Source organism: Oratosquilla oratoria, chromosome 39 (assembly GCF_046742065.1).
Source record: "Oratosquilla oratoria isolate Oo_2021 chromosome 39, ASM4674206v1, whole genome shotgun sequence".
In the NCBI taxonomy this organism is placed as follows: Eukaryota; Metazoa; Arthropoda; class Malacostraca; order Stomatopoda; family Squillidae; genus Oratosquilla; species Oratosquilla oratoria.
Window position 1 is genome coordinate 40,896,819 of NC_134815.1, and position 11,450 is coordinate 40,908,268.

An 11,450-nucleotide genomic window follows, 5' to 3' on the forward strand; every position below is an offset into this window, starting at 1 on the left:
GGAGGGAATGCAGATCGTAACAATGTCCAGACTCTTCGGAGAAATCCAGGGCCTTGAGACCAATTTTTGAAAGAAAGAAAAAGAAAAAGAAAAAGAAAAAAGAAAAAAACGGAGGGAAGTTGTGTTGGTGAAGCCGTGGTCAGAAGACCTGGCTCACCCAATAATATTCCTCATTTTTTCATGCACAAGAGAGTACATTTATACTCTAAGGTAAATAGAGTCTGTCGGATTTTTTTAAGGAAAGTGCAATGAAAGCTACACTTGCGCATTAAATTTCTGATGATATTTCAAGACTTTTGCCAACAGCTGTACCCTTCCTCTCTGTCCTATTCCCTCTCTCTCCTATTCCTCTCTTCTATCCCCTATCCTTCCTCTCTCACCCCTCCTTACCTTCCTCGCGTGTTCCTTCTCTTTCTCCTTCTCTCCCTCCTTTTCCCTTTCCTACCTTCCCCCCCCCCCCCCCTCCCCCCCCCTCCCTCCCTTTATCCCTCCCTTCCCTCCTCCCCCTCCCCCTCCCTCCCCCTCCCTCCCTCTCTCCCCTCCCCCCCTTCCTCCCTTGCCATTCTTCCCCTCCCCTCTCCCACTCTCCCACTTCCACTCCCCTTCACCTCCTACTCTACTTCCCCCTCCCTCCCCACCCCTTCCCTCCCCTTTCCCTTCCCTCCCCCCCTTCCTCCTCCCCTCCCCTTCCCCCCCTTCCCTCCCCTCCTCCCTTCCCTTCCCCCCTCCCCCCTTTCCTTCCCTTTCTCCCCCCCCCTTCCCTCCTCCCCCCTCCTTCCTCCCCCTGCCCTCCACCCCCCCTCCCCCCTCCTTTCCCTCTCCTTTCCCCCTCCCCCTTACACTCTCCCCCTCTCCCCTTCCCCTCATCTTTTCCCCACTTCCTTCTTCCCCCTTCCCCCCCCCCCTCCTCTCTCTCCCCCCCCCCTTCACCTTCCCCCCTCCCCTTCTTCCCCCTTCCCCTTCCCCCCCCCCTTCCCACCTCCCCCCCCCACCTCCCCCCCCTTCCCAACCTCCCCCCTTTCCCCTTCCCCCTTTCCCCTAACTCTTCCCCTTCCCTTCTCCCTCCCCTAATCCTGATACCTTCTATTTTCCACTCCCCTTCTACATATTCTCTTCCTCCCTTCTCCCCTCTAACTCCCTTTCTTCCCCCTTCCCGAACGTCTCCTTTTCCCTCTTCCCTTCATACTTCCCTCTACTTTTCACTCTCCCATACTTCCCTTCCTCTCCCCTTCTCCCACTCCTTCCTCTCCCCTTCTCCCACTCCTTCCTCTCATTCTTCCCTCCCTCCGTTCCCCTCCTCTTCCCTCTCCTTTAGTTCCCTTCTTCTCCCCACTCTCCCACTCCTTCCTCTCATCCTCCCATCTCCCATTCCCCCTTCTCTTCCCTCTCCTTTACTCCCCTTCCTCTCCCCACTCTCCCACTCCCACTCCTTCCTCTCATCCTCCCACCTCCCATCCCCCCTTCTCCTTTACTCCCCTTCCTCTTCCCACTCCCCCTTCCTCCACCCCGTCCCTCCCGATCTCCTAACTGCCGTGGCACTGTCACAAAGTTCAGGCGCTCGGTGCCTACTCCAGCCTGGCACTACTTCGCGTGGCGTCGTCCGGAGTCTCAGAGTCTGTCATCGGGAACTTGGCTCTCTCTTCTTCTGGAGGTCAAAGGTGTATTGACGTCTCCAAGGGAAAAGAAGAGGAAGAAAAGAAGAAGAAAAAGAAGCTGGAAGTTGGTTATTTTTCTTTTGACACCAGCGACGTGTTCTTCATGTTCTTCACGATTTTATATATATATATTTTTTTTTATATACCGTCTTGGGGGAGGTGCACTGATAGCGTAATCGAAGCGTGCTGATCTTGCACTCACTTAGCTGTGAGTTCGAATCCCGCAATTCTCTCCGATTCCCAGCAGTGACTGTTACCTGCTCCCAACAGTCCCCAAAACGCATAGGAGGGTAAAGGTGACGGCTTCGGCCTCTGTTGCTCAGCGCCTCCTGTCGTAGGTTCCTCATCTTCTTCTTGGGGAAGGGGGGGAAGGGGGCGTTAGGTTAATCAGTAGAACTTTTAAACCATGAGGGATCACGGGGGTGGAAAGGAGTCCATCACCTGAATAAAATCGCTTGGCGGCTCGCAGAGGTTTTCCTTGAGGTGAATAAATTCACCTGTCTCCGATCCTGTTAACACTACCGGTTTCAACCGCGGCAGTTCAATTCTAATGTAAGTCAATGGAGGCGTTCACACACAACCGCGCATTATTTCCTTGACTACGCGGTACCACCACGGTTTCCGCGCGGTTCAAACCGCCTTTGTGAACAGGGCGTTAGAGCTGTAGAAGGGGTTCCCTCCTCAGATGATTTAATGATTTAATAAATAGACAAATAAATAAATAAATAGAATGTACGTTACTATACTGGGAAGGCTAATGCAGCTCTACAATACCATATCGGAACCTCGGAGCCTAGAATTTCTAGCAAAAAGTATATGTCTAGTTCCTTATAATAATGTCCTTTTATATTTTGTTTCCTCCATTTTTCTATTGGGTTTTCCATGACACCTGTACGTTCGTTTGTGTCGGAGGCCGTCGGAGTGAACCTTCGTGTCCTTTCCACTTTGTTTCCTTTACTTTCAAAATCTCCAAGACACATGTCTGTTGTATTTGCCAGTCTTTCAGAGTTTATATATGTACAAGTATGTATAATATATATGTATATATGTATATACATTATATATATATATATATATATATATATATATATATATATATATGTGTGTGTGTGTGTGTGTGTGTGTGTGTGTGTGTGTGTGTGTGTGTGTGTGTGTGTGTGTGTGTATTTACCTAGTTGTATCTTACGGGAAGGGAAGCTACGCTCGTGGTGTCCCGCCTTTGTATCTCGCCATGTCTAGTTTGCTCTTAAATTCGTGTGTAGTTTTTGCACACACTATTGATTTATTCAGTTTGTTCCAGATATCCACCACTTTGTGTATAAAAAATTTCACGTCTCTTCTATAACTATCCTTTATGAGTGTAGTTATAGGTGTGTGTAGATGTGTGTAGGTGTGTGTGTGTGTGTTGTTATGTAGATGTGGGTAGATGTAGGAGTGTGTGCAGGTATCTGCAGATGTAGGTGTGTGTAGATGTGTGTGTGTGTGTGTGTGTGTGTGTGTGTGTGTGTGTGTGTGTGTGTGTGTGTGTGTGTGTGTGTGTGTAGTTGTGTCGGTGTGTGTGTGTAGTTGTGTAGATGTGTGTAGATGTAGGTGTGTGTGTAGGTATGTGTAGATGCAGGTGTGTGTAGATGGTGTGTGTGTGTGTGTGTGTGTGTGTGTGTGTGTGTGTGTGTGTGTGTGTGTGTGTGTGTGTGTGTGTGTGTGTGTGTGTGTGTGTGTGAGTGTGTGTAGGTGTATGTAGGGATGTGTGCAGGTGTGTGTAAATCCAGGAAACAGCGCATCAGCGCCAAGAATAAAGCTAACAGAGCATTAGGTTTCATTGCTAGGACGGTTACGAATAGAAGTGCAGAAGTAATTATCAAACTCTATCTAGCGTTAGACCCATCCTTGACTATGCGGTACAGTTTTGGTCTCCGTTATATAGAATAGACATCAATTCACTAGAATTAATACAAAAGAGAATAACCAAAATAATACATTGGCTCAGAAATTTACCTTACGAAGAGAGGCTTAGGCACCTTAACTTCCACTCTCTGGAAAGACGCAGAGTGTGGGGTGATCTAATAGAGATGTTCAAGTGGATCAAAAGCTCTAACAAGGGTGTGTGTGTGTGTGTGTGTGTGTGTGTGTGTGTGTGTGTGTGTGTGTGTGTGTGTGTGTGTGTGTGTGTGTGTGTGTGTGTGTGCGCATGCATATGTATATGTGTATGTTTATGTGTATGTATATGTATATGTACTTGTATATGTACATGTATATATACATTATATACATATATATGTACATGTTTCACTTTCATGTATATGACCTGAAAGCGCCAACTCATACTGTTCTCATTTTGAAGGCAGCCTCCTTTCCTTTCTCGTGAGCGTTTGGATTGAGAAGCTCATCAATACACTTTCATTTCTCATTCGAGAATTTCAATTAACCGCGAGTGATCTACTAATGAATGACGTCATAGGGTTCTAGACATTATGAACGATTATTACGAATGATAGGAAATCAGATAATGGGATCAGAAATGAGCCTCTTGCAGTTTCCTCCTTCTATGTTCCTCATGTATCTACTGATGACGCGTGTAGGGAAGGTTGGTATAGAGTTCTTGCTAATCTCAATCATGATATGGTTTTGTTGTCCGAGTTGGGAACGTCACAGTGAAGACTGGTAGTGGTGATAGTATACGTGGGGATAATCACATCAATGAAACTGAATACGAGTGACAGTAATACATAAGAAATCTGTGACATGGAAGCATAGATTGTTGGGGAAGATATTTGAAAAATCTTGGCTGTCTACCTCCCTTAGAAGGGTGAATAAGCTTTTGGTACACAGATAGGCAACAAAGGATGAAGACTGAGGCGGATGATGATGATGACATGGGTACGGAGGAGTGGAGGGGTGTGGGGTGGGGGTGTCCTACCCAAGCTGGTTCTTTGAACGGGCAAGATGATTTAGGCTCTCTGTTTGTGGGGCATGTTCATTGCAACCGTTGCGGTCGTGTGCTGGCCCAGGAAATTGCCTCGCTTGTATACAGACACAAGGGTTGCTGAAATGAATGTGTGGAGAACTGGAGCTCCTGGCGAGGGCTAGAGCTGTTGTGGAGAGCTGTAGCTGCCGTGGAAAGGGTGGATGTGTTTGCAGGTCCACCTACACGCGAGGTGGAAGACCGTACAGGTTGCGATTTGAGTTTGAAGTAGGAAGGGTTTGTGTGTGTTTGTGTTCGTGTGTGTGTGTGTGTGTGTGTGTGTGTGTGTGTGTGTGTGTCCGTGTGTGTGTGTTCACGCAGAGATATGTTAATGTGTATTCAACATTTCCATTTAAATAATTGGTGGATAGTGGAATCTACTCGATTATAGCGCTTAGTGTGTGTTTGTGTGGTGTGTGTGTGTGTATGTGCTGTGTGTATGTGCTGTGTGTGTGTGTGTGTGTGTGTGTGTGTGTGTGTGTGTGTGTGTGTGTGTGTGTGTGTGTGTGTGTATGTGTGTGTGTGTGTGTGTGTGTGTGTGTGTGTGTGTGTGTGTGTGTGTGTGTGTGTGTGTGTGTATAATGGGGAGCTTAAACGGGAAATTAATTTTCGATCAAAGTAAGATAAGAACTCGACCAAATGCAATACCTTAGATTTTTTTTTTTTTTTTTTAGAAAGCTTGTACGCAACTGAAAGATCTTCAGATGCACCTCTTTTAGTCTAGTTACTAGCAGAAATAATAATACCTTTTTATGCAATAATTTTAATTACCTTTAATATCTTTTATAATCCAATATTATGTTATAATTTTGTAATTATTTTAGTTCACAATATTAATGGAATGTTTTTATCTAGACAACTGTATTCAGCAAAGCTATTTATTCACATACTATTATATTTCCTCTCTTTTCTTTAACTAATCTGTTAATGATTTTTTCATAGCTACAATAGATATTGATAGTCTTTTTAAATTTTGTTCTATAGATTGATATGAGTAATTCATATCTGTTTTCATATTCGTTTTTAGTTAGGAAAATGGCATCCATCGTGAAAGAGTAAGAAAAAATAAAATAGAAATATTATTACTAAAGAAGCTTATCTCTTTGAATAAATGAATTTTTTTTCATCGGCTGAATAAAAATCCTCAAAGATATTCGAATATTCAAAATCAAAAATGGTTGTGAAAATGTTAAGTTACGAGTATCTTTTTCTGAATCAAGGCGGGAAGGGGTATATGCGTGTCAGTTCATTATTATTTTTCATCACAAATGTATTTGGTAGGAAAAGAACTTCGGATAACGTTATATAAGAAAAAAATCAAATTAAAAATAAATTAAAAAAATAAAAGGAAAACAAAAGAGTAAAATAGGAATTTTTGGAGGAATGTTTTAAGTGAAAAAATATAAAATAAAATTAAATAAAATGAAATAAGATAAATTATAATAGACCAAATTAAGATAAATGTACATTACATTGCGTATGCAGATGTAGGTTGAACTGTTACAATATCAACAAATTATTGAACTCTGAACGGTGAACACAGTTGAGCATTTATCGTATCATGTTATTAACGTCAAACAACTGTGTCAGTTATTTCAACAACCAATAACTTTGAGTGTTGTTGTAAGGGAGGTGGAGGAATAACTTCGCCATTTGAAACATGAAACGCTTCCATTACGATGACTTATTTTATTTATTTATTTACTTATTTATTTATTTCATCTTATTTATTTATCTATTTATTTGTTAATTCTATCTTATTTATTTATTTATTTATTTGTTTATTTATTGAATACCAGACGATTTGATTCATCTCGGGAAGATTTGAGGTCTCTCCTAAACTGGATAAAATCGTGATTCATATAACAAAACCGCGTTCGTGTTTATATGATCAGTTTTATCATCTGTATTTTTCTGTTTATTTATCTATTTAAATATTTCATTTTATTTTATTTATTAATTTGTTTGTTTGTTTTTATTTTCTTATGATTTTTTAATCACTCATTTAATCAATCATTTACTTATTTATTTTTTTATTTTTTTTTAGTCTGCTATTCCAGACATAAAAAATCTGTAGTTTATTAATGTTATACAAAGAATGAACAATAAAAAAGAAAAAAGAAAGGGAAGAGAACAGCGAAAGATAAGAAAAATAGAAAATGAAAATTCAGAAAGAAAATGAGAAAGAAAGAAATGAGGAAGAGGTTAACACAAAGAGCAAAGCCTCACTCCACCATTAGCTAACCTTGTTAATTCGGATCCCAAGGATTAATGTATGAAGATTAGCGTTGGCCTCGGGTGATATATCTGTTACCGCTAAAAGCAAAGGATTAACCCTACTCACACTAGCGGTTTGAACCGCGCGGAAACCGCGGCGGTACCGCGTAGTCAAGGAAAAACTGCGCGGTTTCGTGTGAGCGCCCCCATTGACTTGTATTGTAATTGAACCGCCGAGGTTCAAACCGGGGTGGTTCAAACCGCCAGCGTGAACAGGGCCTCATAAATGTGGGAATGGTTATATCTGAACAACCTGTGCCGGAGGAGAAGAACACCGTCACGATGTTCCCATGCTTAAAACAATTGGTTGTGTTAAGAGAATATTATATAACTTTATCGATAGGAATGACAGGTGGTAATGGGCATGGAACTGCCTAGTGTAGGCCTTATGGTCTCTTTCAGTCTCTTCCAGTCTTATATTCTTATGAGTGTTGTTAGTGCACACTTAGAGAATAAAGTACGCTCTGATGTTTTTGTACATAAAAATTGGCAGGTTGTCTATGTATATGTACACATGTACAGGTGTACAGTACATTTCTGCGTTGAGCAGTACTTTCACCAATATAAAAATTTCATTAAGTACAGGTAGTATGTACAAATGTACAGATGTACAATACATTTCTGCGTTGAGCAGTACTTTCACCAATATAAAAATTTCATTATGTACATTTACTATGTACAAATGTACAGATGTGCAATACATTTCTGCGTGGAGCAGTTTGATGAACCACAGATATGTACAAATGCACAGATGTACAACACACCTTATTATGTACAGATAACGTAGATAAGTACGTCTCTTATCATCTTCAGAAACGCACACTTGAAGACTTCATGAATTAGTTCCGTGAAGAATTGTATACTTTTCTATCGGATCGCTGGGTCTCTTGCGTTCCACTTCGTGAAAGTGGAAGTCTGAGTTCTATCGGATCCAAGAAGGGCTACAAAAGGCGTCAATGTAATCAGACGATATTTACAGAAGTTTCCAATAACCCCCCCCATCCCTCCCCCACACACAAAATCCCTCAAGTAAACACCCACACGTCTTTCGGGCGTCTATGGAGATAAACACGGCACATGTGTTTGGAAAAAGCAGCGAAATCTCATGATTACATTGGTGGAGTTGATGATCTCGATTGAGTCACAGGGTCCGTTTTCTAATGAGATTACTTTTGATCAGACGTACCCAGTTATCTGTGTATGAGCACGCCAGTTCGTACTCGGAATCTCATGACCCTGTTCATACTAGCGGTTTGAACAGCGCGGAAACGGCGGCAGTACCGTATAGTCACAGAGAAACGACGTAGTTGTGTGTGAACACCTCCACTGACTTACATCATATATGAACCGCCGCGGTTGAAACCGCTAGTGTGAACATGACCTTATACTGAACCGTGTTGCGTTTTCTCTGTTTAGATCTGCAAAAACGGTTAAACAGGTTCCGGATAATCGTCTTAACTAATATAACGTAAGTGATATAGCTTAACTAATATAACTGAAATGATAAAGCAATCGAGGAAGCCTCAAACTGAGATCGAGAAATTTCTAAAGGCGTTATCATATTGGGCTATTTTATCTTCAACCTCCAGTTAAAATCGTCAGCATCACCTGCCTCCAGCACTTTTTGCGTCGTAAAATCACTATGGCAAAACATTCTGTTTTCTCGACAATCATTTTCCTCTTTCCCAAAACCTGCAGGGTGCAAATCTTCTCCAACAATCGGAGGAAATATAGCCCAGTGTGATACGCCTTGAGACAACGATTTGTGATAAAAAAAAAAGGAAGAAAAAAAATCTTCGAAGTAGATTCTTTCGAAGTTTTTCGTTTTTTCCATTATTTTTCGTAACTCAGCTGCAAATCCCATTAGCAGGACTTTAATGTGAACGAATCTTTTTGAAACTCGGGAAATCATTAATGAAAGACAACAAACTTTATTTGTCTCCTTCAACTCGATTACGTCATCCACTGATTTTATTCTAGCTAGAGGCAAACGATTTCAATCAGCTGTGAAGACTCGATATCAATAAATCTAGTGATTAAACTAGGTGATTATTTAACTTATTCACAAACTTACCCATTAACATTGAGGCCATGTTCACACTAGCGGTTTCAACCGCGCGGAAACCGCGGCGGTACCGCATAGTCAAGAAAAAGCTGCTCGGTTGTATGTAAACACCTCCATTGACAAACACTGCAAATGAAACACCGCGGTTCAAACCGCTAGTGTGAACAGGGCCTTTGAGTGGTACCCAAACATTTCGCTACCAGGCGAATTACATAGGAGTTTCCGTCTCCTTCGTAAATTCCCGAAGTCGTAGATGAAACAAAATAAATTACATCTGTCCTGTATCTAGGATTTTTTTTTTTTTTTCTTGGGGGGGGGGGCAGGTTGTATGAAGGCGTATTTCTACTATAATGGGTGAAAAAAATCCAATGGATCAGCCCGATGGACAATATTTATTTTTGCTTATTTATTTGTGCATTTGTTCCATTTGATTTATTTATTATATTTATTCATTTATTTATTTTTGATGGGGGTGGGGTCTGGTATTTCTACCGCACTCTTTATATTCTCTTCTACGTATAGTTCTACAAGAACGTCTTGTACTGACATACTAAAAAGTATCATATTTATTCATTATGATTCATCATAAATAATTTTGTTACATTACTTGTTAATGATATAAATATTATTTTTTTACTTCAACATTTCAGGAAAAACTCATTGTCATATATTTTATTTATTCATTTATTCATGTATATATTTGATATATTATAATAAAAATATATTTAGAGTTATGTAATAAATTATAAATTATAAAGATTCTAAATAGATTATATAGTAATTATATAATAAAATATATTATAATAAAAATATATATTTATTATATATTATAATAAAAAAAAAATTAGGGGGGGGGGTTAGAAGGGGAATTTGGTAAGTCCCCACCAGCTCCCCGAACCCCACCACCATATTCCCGTCCGTGGCTGCGGGCATGTGCTGAAAATGTTAAATTCACCGCTGTTCAAATCATAATAGAAAATGGGAAACGATTCGGACTCCCGTCTCGCCATTTGGGAAATACATACTACCCTCGAGTCTTTGAGTCAGACTAGTCCATTCTCCATTGATGTAACGCGTTTTCTTTAAATGATGAATGGACTGAGAATGGGAAGTGACATAACGTAGAACATAGATTCTTCGTTGAAGGTTTCCTTTACAGCCACTGAAAGTTTCTTTACAATTTGCAATCTGTTGATTCACAGAGTCCGTGTGTACATATTTCAGGTATACGTTCATCGACCCTTTCATACCATAGGCTAAGTATATATATATATATGTATATGTATATATATACATATATGTATATATATACATATATATATGTATATATATACATGTATATACATATATATATGTATATATATAATATATATATATATATATATAATATATATATGTATATATATATATAATATATATGTATATATAATATATATGTATATATATATATACATGTATATATATACATATATATGTATACATATATATGTATATATGTATATATATATATATATGTAATATATATATGTATATGTATAATGTTATATTATGTATATTATATATATATATATATGTATATATATGTATATATATATATATATATGTAATATAATGTATATATATATGTATATATATATGTATGTATATTTATATATATATATATAATATGTATATATAATATATATATATACATGTATATATATATTTATATATATATATATATATATATAATACATATAATGTATATATATATATATATATATATATATATATATATATATATATATATATATATGTATATATAAATAATTATATATATATATATATATAATATAATATATATGTATTATATATATATATATATATAGGTATATATATATATATATATATATATATATATGTATAATATATATAAATAATTATATATGTATATATATATATATATATATATATTATATAATATATATATATATATATATATATGTATATATATATATATATATAATATATATATATATATATATATATGTATATATATGTATATATATGTTAATATATATATTTGTATATATATATATATTTTTATATATATATATGTATAATATGTATATATATAGGTATATATATAATAATATATTATATATATATATATATATAGATAAACAATGAGTATTAATCTGACGTTTACAGGGAACGTTTAACCAGGACTTCTTCAGAGTACATGCACATTCAAATCATTCACCCCCTAAATACCCGCCGAATCTATCCGCGTTCCACCATGATCGACCTGACCTCTCGTCCTCCTACGCTCTGCCTCGCGAAGTACCAAGCGGCTCGCCGTCTTTGTTAATTTAATAAACCCATCGCGGTGGTTGTTGTTCGGATGGGAAGCGATGTAAGCTGCTTCAGTTATTTTCCTTCTTTTCTTATGAAGTCCTTTCTGCAGCACCTCTACTTTGTTCCAGTCTGGTAAGTGGCCGTGAGTATCTAC